We start from the raw sequence: 16,475 nt of genomic DNA, 5'->3' as shown, positions 1-16,475 counted from the left end.
CCGCCATCTTGGATTTCAATTTTTTATAGTATATTGTATTCTGCTTGTTGAGCCCTTTCATTTGATACCCATATTGATGGGATTGATAAAACGTAGGTTATCCGCCATTTTGTAGCGGCCGCCATCTTGGATTTCAATTTTTTATAGTATATTGTATTCTGCTTGTTGAGCCCTTTCATTTGATACCCATATTGATGGGATTGATAAAACCTACGTTATCCGCCATTTTGTAGCGGCCGCCATCTTGGATTTAAATTTTTTATAGTATATTGTTGTTGAGCTTGTTGAGCCCTTTCATTTGATACCCATATTGATGGGATTGATAAAACCTACGTTATCCGCCATTTTGTAGCGGCCGCCATCTTGAATTTATAATGATAATGAATAAATATAATTGTATTGTCACCAAAATCCAAAGTGTATACAAAATTTCAGATTAATCGGTTGACAGGAAGAGGGTGAAATTTGAATTACTAAATTTGACCCAAGAATAAATAATAAATAAAAAAAAAAACAAACGGGGTGAGCTAAATAAAACCATTTAAAAATAGTGAACCCTCTCAAAACCCGATCAATCGAAGTACAACAATTTGGGTGGAAAACTCCTAAAATCGACGGTACCATTATATGAGGGCTATACCAAAACGTAGACCGATAGACTGAGAATTGTATTCCGATCAAGAATATGCAAACTCTGTGAAAGTTCAGACGAATATGAATTATGTTGCAAATGCAATTACAAATTTCATACAGACCTTTTTAAGGGGGGCGATATAAAGAATGAAAGAATGTGGCAAAAACTTTGAAGTACCGAAAATTTGGGACTATATAAAAACATGCACCTATACCCACACTTCTCGGTAGGAACAGTTTATACCCCATATCAAACACTAGATACCAAATTGCATTTAAAAGAAGAAAAGTTCGATGACAGAGAAGCTCTTACACAGCCGATATGTTTGATCAGCTGCCTCCTAACTGCGAAACTAGTCACATAAATTGGCGGTTGTGTTTTTCGAATTTTCGGCTTTCCTTTTTCACTTGCAAAAATCATAGGTCATTTAGCTCGACTATAACGAGAAAATAATTAAAAAAATAATATTAAAAAGAACGGCGTTAAGTTCGGCCGGGCCGAACTTGTTATACCCTCCACCACGAATTGTAATGAAGTAAAATGGAACAATAATTTACTTTTGTTTATGAAGAAGACTTAATACCAAATTTCAGCAGTTTCGGTAAAACAATATGGCTAACCTTCAAAATAATGAAATTCGGGAGGTATCGTTCAATGGGGCTAGGGGGAAAGTTTTTAGACTCAAAGAAGGCTAAATACCAAATTTCTGGTATTTCTGTAAGATAATGTGGCTAAAACCTTCAAAATACCGCAAATCAAGAGGTCCGCTTCTATGGCGGATATAGGAAGACGTAGACCTATACTGATAATTTACTTCTGGAATATTTTATAATCCCGTGGAAGACTAACAACCTTCAGAATTACGCAAATCGGAAGGTGCAGTTCTATGGGGGCTATATCGAAACGTGGATCCATACAGACGAATTTCAGTTCGAAAGGTTTTAACCCCCTACGTAGACTAAATACCAAATTTCAGCCATTTGTGACCTTTCTAGAAGTGCAAAATGAAGGCGTGGACCTATACCTAAAAATTTCAGGTGGAAAGTATAGTACCCCCAATGAAGACTTAATACCAAATTTCAGCCATTTCGGAAGAATATTGAGGCCACAGCGTGCAAAATTCTGAAAAACGGGAGGTATTGTTCTATGGGGACTATATGAAGGCGTGGATCTATGCCGACAAATTTCATATGGAAAGTTTTGTACCCCAAATGAAGACAAAATACCAAATTTCAAAAAATTCGTTGGAATATTGATGCCACAAACTTCAAAATACCGAAAATCCGGAGGTGCCGTTCTATGGGGGCTATACGAAGGCGTCGACCTATACCGACAAATTTCATATGGAAAGTTGTATACCCCCAACGAAGACTAAATACCAAATTTTAGCCATTTTGGTGGATTACTGTGGCCACAACTTTCAAAATACTGAAAATCGCGAGGTACCACTCTATAGGAGCTATACGAAGACGTGGACCTATACAAAAAAATTCTGGGGGAAGGTTGTATACCCCCAAAACGAAGGCTAAATACCAAATTTCAGCCATTTCGGAGGAATATTAAAGCCACAACCGACAAAATGTTGGGGAAAAGTTTTATACCCCGAATGAAGTACCAAATTTCAGCCATTTTGGTGTGAAAATCAAGCTAATACTAAAATACCGAAAATCGGGTGGTACCGTTCTATAGGGGCTATATCAAATCGTGGACCGATATAGCCCATTTGCAATACCAAACATCCTAGGAGTAATAGAAACGTCTGTACCAAATTACAAAGCTCTATCTTAAAAATTGCGAGCTGTATCTTGATTTCAACATACGGACGGACGGACAGACGCACATGGTTATACCGCCTTAAAATTCTACCCTGATCAAGAATATACATACATTGTAGGGTCTCCGATGAATATTTCGATGTGTTACAAACGGAATGACAAATTTTATTATACCCTCCATATTATGGTGGAGCGTATAATGATCTTCGTCCTAATAGGCAAAATTTTCAAATAAACCAAATGCCATCCATTTCGTTTGGATACTGTGACTAAAACCTTCATAATACCGAAAATTGGGTAATTTGTTCTATGATCATTGTCAGCGGGAATATTTGTACCCCGAACGATTACTAAATACCAAATTTTAGCAATTCACTTAGTAAATATGCCTAAACTCTAACAAATACCGGAAATCGGGAGATACCTTCTATGGGGATTATATCAAAACTTGAACATACACCAACAAGTATTTGCAGATATGTTGAATATCCCCAACGGAGACTATATACCGAATTGAAACCACAAACAAACAAAGTTCATGCGGATAAAACCTGGAAAATGCCAAATATCGTGTGAAATCTATCCATGGGGGCTATACAAAAACGTGGACCTACACAGACTGTTCAAGAATGTTGTTTATATCTGTGTACCAAATTTTACCATTATTGTTGGATAATAAAGCTAACATCTTGAAAATATCGAAATCCTACTCGTTTTCCATGTGAGGAACTATGTCGCTGCATTTTGCTTGAACACATCCCCAGTGAGTCGTCGTCATCAGAATACAAGACTCCCCTGTAGTCTCTCCCAATAACAGCCGCACACACACAACTCCTAAAACCAGCAGTTGCTGTTCCAATACCTGGTAATAAATGTTTGTACAATTTAATTGCATTGGATTTTAAGGCAAGATCGCGAAAATAGTGGATTTTATGAGTCGGAGGAATATCACTGTCATGGCGGTGCTGAGAACCAGGCTCAACAACTGGAGCTAAAAGCTTTGTGAAGGTTACAACTTACTGAGAAAGTGAAAAGTTGACAGGGGTTCGTTTCCGTTGAATACCGACCTATCTTGTTTGAGCCTAGGGTTGCATTATTACTCATTATGAGTTGTGATATTCGGTCCTCGGTCCAAGGACCAGAAGCGTGTAGTGTTGGCTGAGTACTACGTCTTTCATGGTCAATGAGGACACCCATTACAGAATTATAGGAAATTATCACAGATCGCCAGATATACACATCGTGTCACCTGGTTCGACAAATGATGTCCTTCTTTATTTGTTAAAAAATGAACATATCATAACAAACAAAGTTCATATTGAACATAGTGCGGTTGTTGGGTCAAACGATCTCCCCATAATTGTTTCCATAAGCAGAGCGCCCGTTTTCATCACATCTGAATACCGCACTTTCATCAATCATAAGAAACCTAAATGACCTAGTTTCTGAGAGTTCACTAATCACGGCTTCAATGATTAGCATATCAGCTTCGTGGACGCAACCCTAGTGAGCTTTGTCTTTGAGCATAAGTGGGACAAAAAGCAAAGTCATCCCAAGAGTTGCAACATTCGAGCCGTAATAAGTGGCAACGGTTACACTAGATCCCTTGGAAAAAATGAAAATAGAACATAGAAGTTATTTTAATTGAGCACCCCGGGAGTAATAGGGCGATGAGAAGAGCATTCGATATCTTTCTGCCGAAGAGGAACCACCACAATTTATCATGGATGATGTTGCGAGTGCCATCAGGAGTTTACATGTTTAAATGAGCAGGGAGTTGAGTACCTCGCTAGCCAATCACAGCCTGAAGGGCAGGGTTGTCCCACTACTGAAGTCAGGAAAAGATAGCAGCAAAGGTCAATCATCGAGACCCATTTCGATTTGTTCACCCGTAGAAAAGACTCTTGATGCTTTATTTTATTTATTTATTTATTGAAAACCTACACAACAAGAAATTAATTCTTATAATTATAGTGCAGGATAATATAAAAATATACAATATCCTATTTAATTTAAATAATAATTTAATAAATTAATTTGAAAAATTATTTAATGAAATAACTAATATCAAAATTAAAAATTGGTACAAACATATTATTAATAGAAATTAAAGAAACCTATTTTTAATACAAACATATTTTTAATAGAAATTAAAAGAAAAATTAAAAAGTATTAACAAGTTTCTAAACATTTATCGAGGGTAAGAAATTAAAGATGATTTTTTTTAAACAGAAACGCATTGTTAATGCTTTGGTTATCATGGGGGAGAGTATTCCAAAGACATATAGAAAAAAATATAGAAGTGCTGTTCGGAAAGTAAACTCCGTCGTCTAAGGGGTACTAGCCGTCTACCTCTGCTGGGCCTATTGCAAATTAATTTGTCGTAGAGATTTTTCGGTTTTTGACTGGTTATGATTTTGTGCAGAAATATCCGGGATCTAATTGCAAGATATGTTTTAAATTTACAGCCATAAAGTGTATTGGCAAGAAGCGAAACATGTTGCGATCTTTTCAAGACATATACATATCGAGTAATGTTGTTGAAAGCAACATTTAGTTTTCGTTGACTTAATGAATCGGAGCTGGCGAAAATTTCGCAACCATAAATTAGACTTGGTACTAGAAAAGTTTTGGCCAATAGTAATCGAATTTTAAAAGGCGTGAATGATTGTGTCGTCCATAAAGTACGCAGCTTTGCATATGTTAGTCCTGCAACAGCGTTAACATGATTTGACCAACTTAGCGAGCTGTTGAAAATTACACCCAAGTTTTTTGCGTTCGAAACAACAAAAATTCTTTGTTGGTTTATGAAAATGTCAGTATTTTGAAGAGAAAAATGTTTATTCTTGTGGATGACAAGACATTTCGATTTTTGTGGGTTTAACAGTAAACCGTTTGCGGATGCCCATTTGGAAACGTTAGAAAGGTCTTCGTTTAGTTTTGTTATACAATCGCAGGCATTTTTAACATAATCACTTAAAAAAATTTGAACATCATCTGCGTACATAACAATTTTACTATGAATCAGTTGAAGGGGTAAATCATTAGCATAGAAGGAAAACAATAATGGCCCTATTATTGAGCCTTGTGGAACCCCCTTTGAAACTAACAGTGGGATAGATTTTGAATCTTCAACATAAACTGATTGTAGTCGGTCAGTGAGGTAAGACATTATAAGGTTTGACGCAGTAGATCAGAACTTAATATAAACTTTTAAGCTTCATACATAAAAATAACTGGTCGACAGAATCAAAGGCCTTAGAGTGATCGAGAAGCACGAGAAAGCTGACTTTATTATCATCGATATCACTTCGAATAGATTCTGACACTTCTGGTAAGGCGCTAATGCAACTGTGATTAGGACGAAATCCAGATTGCATATCATTGATTCATTATGGAGGTACTCGGACATTTGAAAATGCAAAATTTTTTCAAAAACTTTTGATAAATAGCAAAGTATTGAGATAGGACGGAACTCAACATTTGATTTTGGAATTGCAATAACTTTTGCATGCTTCCAAATGGTTGGGTACACGCTGGAAGTAAGGATACTATTAAATAGGTGGGTAAAAAAAGGTAGAAGGTGGCGAAGTAAAATACGCACAAACTTCGAATCTATGCCATCAAGACCTATGGCGTTTGATTTCACACGTGAGAAACTTGTCAGTACTTCGTCGACGGTTACACATCTGAATTCAAACTGTGAGCCATTTGGATTTTCTGTTTGTTCATTAATGTATCCATAAAATGAAGAATCAGTAGTAATAGTAGGAATGTCTACAATTTTTATACCCTCCACCATAGTATGGAGGGTATATTAAGTTTGTTTTTCCGTTTGTAACGCATTGAAATACTCATTTGCGACCCTATAAAGTATATATATTCTTGATCAGGGTAAAATTCTGAGTCGATCTGTGCACGTCCGTCCGTCCGTCTGTGGTAATCACTGTAGCATCCACAAAAATGGAGATAAGACGCTGAAATTTTGGGAAAATGCGTCTTTTGTTTGCAGGCAGGTCAAGTTCGATGATGGGCTACATCGGTCCACGTTTTGGTATAGCCCCCCTATATATATAAAAGTTGTGGACATAGGTCCACGTTTTGGTATAGCCCCCATATAAGGGTACCGTTTACGGTATTTACGGTATTTTGACGCTTTTAGCTACATTTTCAGACCGATGTAGCTATAATTTGACATTTGGGGTTCTTAATTGTCAATAAACATATATAACAAAAGTTGTGGACATAGATCCACGTTTTGGTATAGCCCCCATATAACGGTACCCCCCGACTTACGGTATTTTGCCGTTTTTAGCTACATTTTCAGACCGATTTACCTATAATTTGACTTTTAGGGTTCTTAAGTGTCAATAAACTTATATAACGAAAGTTGTGGACATAGGTCCACGTTTTGGTATAGACCCCATATAACGGTACCCCCGATTTACGGTATTTCGACGTTTTTACCTACATTTTCAGACCGATTTAGCTATAAATTGACATTTAGGGTTCTTAAGTGTCAATAAACTTATATAACAAAACTAGTGGACATAGATCAATGTTTTGGAATAGCTCCCATATAACGTTACCGCCCGATTTGAGGTATTTTGACGTTTTAAGTCGCATTTCTAGACCGAATTAGCTATAATTTGATATTTAGGGTTCTTAGTGACCAAAAAACTTATATTCAAAAAAATTATTAACCCATATCATCCCATATAACGGTACCTCCTGATTTTCGGTATTTTGAGATTTTTACCTACAAGTTTTAACCGAATTAGCAGTAATTTGAACAGTTGACATTTGAAGTTCTTAGTGGTCACCACACCTCTCCACCAAAATTGAAATTTTGGGAAAATGCGTATTTTGTTTGCAGGCAGGTCAACGGTACCCCCGATTTATAGTATTTTGACGTTTTTAGCTACATTTTCAGACCGATGTAGCTATAATTTGACATTTAGGGTTCTTAAATGTCAATAAACTTATATAAAAAAACTTGTGGACGTTTTGGTATAGCCCCCATATAACAGTACCCCCAATTTATGGCATTTTGACGTTTTTAGTTACATTTACAGACCGATTTAGCTATAAATTGACACGTAGGGGTCTTAAATGTCAATGAACTTATATAATTAGTGGATATAGGTCCATGTTTTGGAATATCCCCCATATAACGTTACCGCCCGATTTCAGGTATTTTAAAGTTTAAATTCACATTTCTAGACCGAATTAGCTATAATTTGATATTTAGGGTTCTTAGTGACCAAAAAACTTATATTCGGAATAATTATGAACGTAGGTCCATGTTTTGGTATAGCCCCATATAACGGTACCTCGGTATAACGGATTTCGGTATCCCCATATAACTGATTTTCGGTATTTTGAGAATTTCACCTACAAGTTTTAAACGAATTATCTCTAATTTGAACATTTGACATTTGAAATTCTTAGTGCTCACCACACCTCTCCACCAAAAATTGTCAAGAAAGGTCGATGTATTGATAAAGCTCCCATATAAAAGTACCTCCCGATTTTCAGTAATTTGATGATTTTAACTACAATATCAAACCGAACTAGCAGTAATTTGACATTTGAAGTTCTTAGTGGTCACAACACCTCTCCATAAAAAATTGTCAACATAGGTCCATGTTCGGATATGGCTTCCATATAACGGCACCTCCCAATTTTCAGTAATTGGCAATTTTAGCTAAAATTTTTAGCCGAACTAACTGTAATTTGACATTTGAAGGTTGTAGTGGTCACCACACATCTGCATCAACAATTTTCAACATAGCCCCAATATAACTTAAAATGTTTAACCGAACGTAGGTCCATGTTTTGGTATAGCCCCAAAACAAACCTCCCGATTTTCCGTACCTTAGCTTTATTTTTTGTACGAACTTTCTGTAATATGAAATTTAAAAGCCAACAAGAATTGTTCATTTAAGTTCATATTTTCGTATAGCCCACATACCTCCGAACTAGCTGTTAATGACATTTGAAGTTCCCACGTTATGTACCGATTTTCGGTATTTTGAGGATTCTAGCTAAAATTTTTAACCGAATTAGGAGTTATCTGACATTAAAGGCTCCCATCAAAAACTGTCAATATAGGTCCATGTTTTATTATAACCCCTATATATCGGTACTTCCCAATTTCTATCCCACCAAAAATTGTCAACATACATAGTTAGATATAGGCACTATAAAAAAGGCCTACCGAATGAAACATTTTATGTACATTATCTGACATTTTAACGTACCCACTTAAAGTTGGGGACAGGAATGAAAACTAATTATTCCATTTTAGTTCAGAATATTTTATGGTGGATGGTATGAAAAGTTCGTCCCGGCCGAACTTAACGCTTTTTTACTTGTTTTATTTAAAACATCCAAGTCTCCTTGGTACTTTGTGTATGACTTAGGTTTTCCAATTCCAATATCACGTATGGCCTTCCACGTACTTTTCGAGTCTATAGCTGTACTGAATTTCGTGGAGTAATATTCTCTTTTTGCAGCATTAATGTATCGATTAACTCCCTTCTAGCATGGCGAAATTCTTCGTATTGTTCCGGAGTTTTTAACCGTTTCCATAGAGAGTACGCTATATCCCTTTCATCTATTAGATTTTTTATTCTGGAATTAAACCATGATTTGTTATTTGATGTTGGATTTTTGTATTTGATGGAAACAGTAGCGTTATAAAGGTTGATAATATTGTCTTGGAAAAAAATACTTGCTGATCGACTGAAGTAAATGTATACAGTTCATTCCAGTTGATTTGTGACACTTTATAACTAAGGTCTGCATAATTCAAATTTTTAAAATCCCTATACCAAATATTCGCCTCTTCCTTACTCCCCTTTTGTTGTCACATTTCAATACCAAAGTAACAAAACTATTCCTCCTTGGGCATCAATAACTTTGGACATCCTCCAGGATGATGGAGTGTTATCGCTTCTCTCTGTTTGGCGACAATATTTCTTTAGTTGTTTTGTAAGATTCGAAAAAAGAAGAAAGTAGACTAATAAACGTCCATTACTATTTACAAATAGATACACACCTGCAACGCATAAACCCGCATAAATCAACATACTGCTGTATATGCATGCCTTTAGTCACACATATACACCTACATCATCTGCAAGCATTCCATATGTTCAGGAAGTTGAATACTTATACGATACACATACAGACATTGTGAAAAAGACAATGACTGACACAAGAACTGATGCCATTGCATCCAGCAGCAGAGAACATGGCCGGCTCTTTTTTGCTCCTCTTTTCACAAACATTTATTCCATACTTCCTGTCTAGGTATATGTTCAATGGAATGCTTCACTTAGTACGGTTGATGTGGTAGGTGTGAGTTGCTAGCCAACATTGGTATGATGGTATCTCCTTGAGATACCATAAGATGAATGACGGTCATTGTCATTCTGATGATGGTCCGTGTTTTTTTTTTTTTTTAATTTTGTTGCTTCATGCCTGTATATGGCTCATTGAATGTATGCGGGTGAGTAACAAACCCAGTCACTACCTTGTTGCTGCTCATACATATGAATGAGTTTATGCTACAGCCATCGGACAAACAAGCCATCACTGTTGCCTTCCGGTTTTTTCTTGTCATTGTTGTTGTTTTTTATACTTTTAGAGATGCTTTATTCCGGTACCCAGTGTTATTCTCCAGTAAATGTAATCGATATGTAAGGAAAACATTTTAATCATATTGTCCATTATAAACTCAGTGATCTGGGCTGGATGTATGAAATATATGATAATTTAATGCATTTAATCTAGTCTTCTTATTTTGTATGATGGCGGTACTTTTCTGTCAAACTTCTTTTCGCCCCTATCGGTTTACTTGCTAGCTTCAATTACAGCGAGGGCTTAGTTTCTGGCTTAATAACGAAAACCCGAATATTTATTATTAAAAATAGTTTTATTGTTTTCTTAAGTATTCTTTAGCATGATTGATACACTTTTGTATGCGCTGAAACCAATTGTTGAAGCACTTTTTCCACTACAAGTCAAGGCTGTATGGCGAATGACCAATCTATTCTACGTTTTGTCGTGTCAAAAAGGCGCTGGTTTGAGCTCACATTGACATGGTGCAGAATGATTCGTCTTATCTTGTTCGTTTTCGAATTTCTCTGAGGACTTCAGGCAAACAAATTGTGGTGTACCACTCAGAATTGAACGTATACGTTGCTAAAGCGGAATAGTCGCCACATGCCTAGTTATTGCCGAAGTAACAGGCGAGCATTCGCTTCGAAGTACTTCTTCCATGAACAATTTTCGTTGTATTTGGCTTGTCTTCGAAAACCCATGTTTCGGGCCCATGCTCATGGATCCACAATTCTACACCTGTGGCGATATTATAAACTTCTTTTGAAGCCCTACGATTGCATTTCTTCAATATTTCTTTGCACCAATCGACAAGAGCCTTTGTTCCAGCGACTGTCAACTTATGCTGAATTCAACGAGAACAAACCTCTTATTAAGGACAAGTGTTCATGTCATATCGAATGTATGCTGGCGAAAGAAATGCCCAAGGATGCCTCTATCTCATGGTATGTCACATGACGATCTTGCATTATCAGTTCACGCATACCAGTTTTTTCAGTGCTATAGGATGGTGCTTCATCGCCATACAAAGATTTACATCGATGCACTTTCACCACGATAATCCACGTCGAAGATTGTTAAAAATTATTGGTTGAAATTGTTCTTTTTAGCCACTTATGAATATTTACGATTATACAGATATACATATAAGAACAAACTCGACTGAGGCCTTTCTTCCCGTATCGATGTACTCGTACATATGAGCCACTCAGTACACACATCGATTAACTCCATAAAACGAAAAGTTGAGAAAAAGATGATGAAATGTATGCTTGCCATTGTATCTCTGTATATTTGTAATTTAAAGGTGTTAATCTTTATTATTCAGGGAAGATATTTTTAATATACAAAGTTATGACTATATCAAGTGCTTTGACACTAAAATTTAAGATTTTTCAAAAAGTGGAGTTAATCGATGTGTGCACTGAACGACTCATATATGAATCTGAAACACAGCTCAGGTTAAGGGTAAATTGTAGTGTTAAAACATCTCTGCTGTTATATCAGTAATAACACTATGCAACACTGAAAATGCAAACAACATCAAGTATGCATTTTTTGAAAGTACATATTGAGACTAAAAAAAACCTTAGTAGGGTTTTGTCCTGTCAGAACCAGTTCGGATTTTAGTTTAAATAATCCTGGTCAGTATCAGCTACACTATTGGGATTTGAACCAAGTAACCTTTTGCAAAAATCTTCCAAATAAAGTTCTCAGCAATTCTTCAGAACATTCTGCTTCAGCGGTATTTTGCATCTTATCTGCCACACCACGTATTTCAAACAAAGTTTACACCAACAGTTTATTCTTTCGGATTTCACTACATTATTGGCATATTTATTAAATCGTCGTTGAAAAATATGCTGAAAACAACGTGATAGAGTAATTTTACAACAATGACATGTTCTGAAGATTTGGGTATTACATTCCAGCGAATATTCTTCCAAAAGAAAACATTAAGAAAAGATTAACGGTTTTGGAGATTTGGTGCAAAATCTATACAAATTATAGAAATTGTCGATATTATATAAAATTTGAGGCAATAAATGTAGTTTATCAATTTCATTATTTAAATATGTTATTCTTGTCCTTATCTACAAATTTGCTTCAGAGGTCAGATGAAGATTCCCATAGGTTTCAGAGATATAGCCCAGAATTTCTTTAAAAAGTCAATATTAAACCATGTTTAGATGGGGCCATAAAATACAAGCTGGATCTGACACGGCAAAACCCTAGTTGGGTTTTTTATACCCTCCACCATAACAAGGAAGGTATAATTAAATTTGTCATTCCGTTTTTAACACATCGAAATATTCATTGGAGACCTTATAAAGTATATATATTCTTGATCAGGGTAAAATTCTAAATTTATATGTCCGTCTGACCGTTTGCCCGTCCGTCTGTTGAAATCAAGATACAGCTCGCAATTTTTAAGATAGAGCTTTGTAATTTTGTATAGAAGTTCTTTTACTCCTAGGATGTTTGGTATTGCAAATGGGCTATATCGCTCCACGTTTTGATATAGCCCCCATAGAACGGTACCACCTCTTGATTTTCGGTATTTTGAAGGTTTTACCGAAATATCGGTAATTTGGTATAACCCTCTGTTTATGTATGTCGACCGAAGGGTTGCTTGCTCTTCCGAAATTGAAAAAAAAATAATTTTATGTTCATGTAAACACCTTTGAAAAGAAAATCTATGCGACAGACAAGCCATACGAAATAACACGTAAATAAATAACACGTATGTATTTCGAAAGGACTGTCTTTTATAGAATGTCAAAATCACTCACATGCTTTGTAGCTTTCGAGTAGAACGTAAACTCGCGAATAACACCGAGAATTTTAAAACAAATTTATGCAACATATTCTTGAAACAAAATTAAAATTTTTTAAACGCGTTTTAAAGGCAGGTTCATTCATTATTTTGAAGAAATCAATTAAATTAAATAATTCAATATACCGACACATTTTATTTTCTCAACAAAACAAATCACACATATTCCAATGTTTGTATGTATATGTGGATTTTGTTTTTATACCCTATACCACAATGTGGAAAAGGGTATTATAAGTTTGTTTTGGTAAAAATTCATGTAACACCGCGAAATATTCGTCGGAGACCCCCAATGTGGTATACCATTCTTCATATCTCGACGAGATAAAGCGATTTTGAGATGTGTGTCCGTCCGTCCGTCCGTCCGTCCGTCTGTCCATTATAAATTGTAAACACGCTCCAAGCCGCAATTATGGACCGATCGTCACGAAATTTTATATGGAGGTCGGGTTCAGATCAGAATAGATCCCTATTCTTATTGGTGATGATCGTGAAATATTTAGCGGGTAAAATGGACCAAAAACATAATATTTATCTAATTTTGTAGCGGCTCTGTAGGTCTCAATAATAGTCCGATCAACGCGTAATTTTAAATAAGGTAAGAGTATATCATAAAGGAGAAGTCTGCAATTTGAGATGGCGATCGGATAATATTTAGAGCGTTAAATGGACCAAAACTTTTGTGTGAAAATTGTGAAAAATTTTAATATACAGCTTATATATTAATTCCTGGAAGTGACATTCCGGACAAGTGAGATATACTTGAAAGTGGAACGCTTGACCTTTCAATTGATGCCAATTATGTTGGTGTGCATGATTGGATAACAGAGTTACAGCCTAATATATCCCGTTATTTGTTTGTAGTGTAATAATAAACTCGCTAGAAGTCGCAATTATACATCAATAGTCACGAAATTTTGCACCGGGTAAGAGTATAGGTCGAAAAAGATGCCTACAATTTTTACAATGATGATCTGATATTCTTTAGCGGGTGAAATGGACCATTGTATGAAAAATATAAAAATTTTATTTTTGTCGATATTTTAATTCCTTGAGGACATATATATTTCGCAAAGTAGCCTACATATGGAAAAAAATTACTGACCTTTCCTCTGATGTAAATTGCAATAAAGTGTTTGCTAGATAACAGGCCTACTGCCTAATATATAATGGGTTCTGTGTAGAGAACCACATTTTTATACCATGCTACATATTGTCTCTCCAAAAGTTTATGTAACACCACGAAATATTCCTCCTAGACCCCTTATTTGGTATGCCAAAATTCATATCTCGACGTGATAAAGCGATTTAGTGATGTGTGTCTGTCCATTAAAAATTGTAGACAAGCTTTTAAGGCCGCAATAATGGACCGATTGTAACAAATTTTTTAAGGAGATTGGGTTCGGGCCAGTATAGAAATGATTAGTTTTTGGTGATGATCGTGAAATGTTCACGGGATGAAATGGACCAAAAACAAAATTTTAACCAATTTTGTAGCGGCTCTGTAGGTCAAATTAATAACCCGCAAAATTTTAAACAAAGTTTGAGTTTATGATGAAGAAGAAGCGTACAAACCAACGTGAAGATCAGATAATATTAGCGGGTTAATGGACTGAAACTTTTGTGTGAAATTGGTAAAAATTTCAATAACGTAGCGGTTAAACAAGGGAAGTAGTAGTATTACATAAGTGGGTTTCATTACATTTTAGTTTGTGTGAACTAAATTTTCCTTTCCTGCTACAAAAATGTATTTGTCATGCTAGATAACTTTTTGGTTTTGGTCATAAGAATTATACATTACATCTCTGGTATTTGATAATTAAATTTTCACAGTCATTGAAAAGAAGTTCCGTGGAGAGCGTTTGTCCAGGGATAGTGGTATAGGGTATCCCATGGTCGGCTCCGTCCGACTATAGGCTTTTCTTACTTGTTATTTCTCATTTGGCTCTCATTTATGGAACATAGTTGTACAAATGTACATTCAAATAGGATGCGTAACGGCAGTCGCACAATAGTTTCCGAAATACATGAACGCATTTTTAGAAGAAAGTGAGTGACTGCTTTCCTTTCTTACGGCGGTTAGTCTTCCTTGAATCTAAAAATTTGAAGTTATAGATATATTTTTTGATATTGCCCCCATGGAACCGTACCTCCCGAATTTCGGTATTTTGAAGGTTATCCACATTGTTTTACCGAACTTGCTGAAATTTGGTATTTAGCATTCTTCATAAACGAAAATAAACTAATTGTTCCATTTTACTTCAATACAACTCGTGGTGGAGGGTATAACAAGTTCGGCCTAGCCGAACTTAACGCCGTTCTTACTTGTTGTCGTTTAGGTATGTACTTTCAAAAAAGCTCAAATTTTTTGCACAAGATTACCTTAAAAATGCTACACAGTGTAATCGACTGGCAGATATGATTGCAATCAATGTGACTGTGTTGAGTAGATACCTGAAGGAATGGACCAACATAGTCCCGTTTAAAATTTGATCTTATTTTCGGATTAATTTCCTTCTTATTTATCGCGCCCACCAGCAGTGTGAGTTGGTCACAGTAGCATTAGAGCTATTTCAAACCCTTCTTTAGGCAGTATTTAAACTGCACGTAAACGAAAAGTTAATTCTTTTGAGTGAGGATGACCCATGTTTTGGAAGAAATTTTCCGATGTGCAAAGTTTCGCTCAAAGTTACTATTTCGTAAGTTTTCTTTTTCATTTCAATTGGTCCTGACCGGGTTTATTTACAGAATTTTGTCCATTATCTCAAGAAGTATGGACTTGCTCTCAAAAAAAATATACCGTGGTAATAGGAAGTTTTGTGTGGGAGATATATTTATTACAAATATTGTGATGTCGGAAGTTTAGACCAAACCGGAAACTCCCTTCCAGAGTTAACGTGAGCACAATTTTAGTGACCATTTTTTTACTTTTATGGGGAAGGTATCAGAAAGCCCATTTTCGCACTTAACGTAACATGCTGCGATTTTTTTGAACTTTAGAGGCAGCGGTATTCGAAGAAGAAAACCGAATTCCGTCTTTGAACACTATCTATGTTTTGTCAATATACGAACTTCATCTATGTCTTGTAGACATTTTACGATGTGTAAAGTATGTACCAAATTGGTTACTGCCTTACATAGTTATCGTGCGCACAATTTTACCCAAGGCACATTTTTATAAGGTGGAAGTGACAATCAGCTATATTGATACTTTTTTTTGTAAATTTGGTTTTCAAAATGTAATAGGGTCTACTCATGAAATTTGGAACTTTGAAATTTGCTACCTTAAAATACTTCTTTTCATCCTAAACATGTAATAAAAATGACCTACGATAGTTCTGAATGCTTTATATTTACATTTTGATTCAAATTTGTTCTATTTTAGAGGATTTTCAAAATGTATTTATGTTTTTCTGAAAAAAAATGTTAAAAAGACCATATTTTTCAATATTTTCTTTGTTTCAGAACCTGCAAGAATCTACTATTTTTTACTACGATAGCATTTATTCCTTTATGTTATCTGGAAAAAATAGTAAAAATTAGTGGAACAGACTATTAATTTTCAATAACAACAATGTTGTTTTTGTAAATGTGTTAGTTG

The sequence above is a fragment of the Musca autumnalis genome, unplaced genomic scaffold (assembly GCF_047663935.1).
Source record: "Musca autumnalis isolate F117 unplaced genomic scaffold, ASM4766393v1 scaffold_2, whole genome shotgun sequence".
Classification (NCBI taxonomy): Eukaryota; Metazoa; Arthropoda; class Insecta; order Diptera; family Muscidae; genus Musca; species Musca autumnalis.
Note: the sequence above shows the minus strand (reverse complement) of the source record.